Source organism: Vespula pensylvanica, chromosome 13 (genome assembly GCF_014466175.1).
Source record: "Vespula pensylvanica isolate Volc-1 chromosome 13, ASM1446617v1, whole genome shotgun sequence".
NCBI lineage: Eukaryota > Metazoa > Arthropoda > Insecta > Hymenoptera > Vespidae > Vespula > Vespula pensylvanica.
In genome coordinates, this window is record NC_057697.1 from 4966290 (window position 1) to 4968624 (window position 2335).

Genomic DNA, 2335 nt, shown 5'->3' on the forward strand with positions numbered 1-2335 from the left:
ACAAACTTCAAAACTTTTTCGTTAAAGTGAATCTAAGATAATGTACAATCTTATAAAAGAGAAAGTGTGATTTAATTTTGTAAAAGTAAATATGTCAATTATATGTCCCCAAGAAAAACTAACTTTTATTTTTGGTGCAATATATAAGGTTTTCATCTGACATGTACCGACAATATGGAAAAATTACGGGATCACAGAGAGTTCGTTTTACGTGGCGTTTCAATGTATCTGTTTAACCCTTCGCTGAACTTGATTATGAGTATACTCGGGTTTGCACTTATATTATTAATTTATGCAGTTGTTAAGTCTGAAAGCAATATATAGATTTTTATGAACGTTCTAGGTCGTATTCTTGGTTAGGTTCAGATCGTGTTATGTTAATTAACATTAGAATTCTAAGAAGTGCATGTATACGAGAGAAGCTGTGGCACCTCACTGCTCTCTTTTTTTTTTTTTACTGTTTCCTGACTTTTGCGATTTTCTCGTCTTTTTTTTAACTGTACATTCTATATTCCATTCAAATTCTATTTGGTAAACTTATGTACCATTTATCATTATACCTATATGCGATTATACGCAGATAAATAATACTGGAAAAAATTATGAAATATGTGTAATAAATTTCATTTTAACGAATATGTTGTGTAAATAAAGTGTATTAAAGTTTATTTAGATGTTTTCATATTACATTCAATTGCGAAAATATAGCCAACAGGACGAGATTTTAGCTTGTAATAGCCGGTCGGCAAAATACAGTGCATACGTGAAAAGCGTGAGCGTCAATGTAGAAGTGGAATGTCAATGCGGAAAAAGTTAATGGAAAAAAAGATTATACTTCCATAAAGATTAGAAAATGTTTTGTTTAAATTATTTCTCAACAACAATTTAAAGCTAATACTTTTTCTTATCATTACTCTTACGACTATATTATTATATTATATTTTATTAATACAGCAGTAGTAGTAGTATAATAAGTATATAAGAATATAATAATAAATGTGTGTATGTGTATAAAAATAATATCAAAGGGAAACCACAAAGTGGTTGTAAACGTTGTAAAATGGCTGATTAAGATTGAACTGTCTTAGAGATAACGTGAAAACAAATTCATATGTTTTGACTTTTATTAAATTATTAAATTATATATAAGTCCATTGACTATTTATTATTTAAAATAATCGATAAAATCTGATTATTTTGTTTCAGATTTATATTCTGTAATTCGTTCAACGAGACGATTTAGAATACGTAAAGAAAACATATATGAACAAACTATGTGCCTGATAAATGGATAGAACTCCAGCAATTCGTTGACAAAAGATAATCGATTGTTGAATTTAGAAACGAATTCCCATAAATTATTATTAGCACTTGCTTCGATTTCCTATTCAAAAACTTAAAAAATTATTTGAAGGCTATGAGTACGTTCCTGATTATATCATGTATTTATCATAATCTGGATTTATCATAATCTGGATTTATCATAATCTGGATTTATCATAATTTGTTTCGTTACTATAGTTATTTTCGTTACTATAGTTGCTTAATTTCAATGATCGGACGAGAACTGGTGTAACAACATGGTATTGCCGAGTTTAATGAAGAAAATGTTATTAGTGGTATTATACGTAATCATCCTAATTATATATATATATATTTTTGTTCAAAGCTAACCGAGAAAATCTGTGTATAACTTCGTATGATCGTTAACTGTAGATTGAAAATGAAAAAAACTTTACTTGTTTTATTATAGGTTATTATACAGATTTCATATGACTTTCTTGCACAAAGTTAACCGAAAAAAACTCTATAACAACGTGGTATGACTGTTAACCGGAAATTCAAAATAAAACTTTTACAATTTGCATTATAGGTAATTATACATATGTTACACGGATTTCTCGGTTAAGGAGAACCGAGAAAAAGTGTGTAACAACACGGTATGATCGTTAACCGGAAAGTAAAAATGAAACAAATTTTATTTGTTTCCTTATAGGTAATTATATAGATGTAATATGGCTTCCTTCCATAAAGTTATCCGAATAAGACTGTGTCACAACGTAGTATGACAGTTAATCGGAAATTCAAAATTAAAAAAATTTTATTTGTCCCATGATTGATAATTCTGCAGATTTTATATGACTTTCTTGCCCAAGGTTAAGCGAATAAGAATGAGTAGAACCGTTAACCGGAAATTCAAGATGAAAAAAATTAACAATTTGTAATATAGGTAATAATAAAGATTTTTCTTTATAGATTTCTCGCATTTCATTAACCGGGAAGACTTATGTACAATTCGGTATGATCGTTAACTGCGAATTGAAAATAAAAAAAA

At 28.1% G+C, this 2335-nt stretch overlaps 1 long non-coding RNA gene across 1 annotated transcript in view; it reads left to right on the forward strand.

The window, feature by feature from the left end:
- Window positions 1–1583, forward strand: part of LOC122633855 — a 16937-nt gene extending 15354 nt beyond the window's left edge. Inside the window, exons 3-4 of the long non-coding RNA XR_006328213.1 lie at window positions 1207–1421; window positions 1540–1583. This is a non-coding gene — a long non-coding RNA (uncharacterized LOC122633855). The remainder of the gene's footprint in view (window positions 1–1206; window positions 1422–1539) is intronic.
- The last annotated feature ends 752 nt before the right edge of the window (window positions 1584–2335 follow it).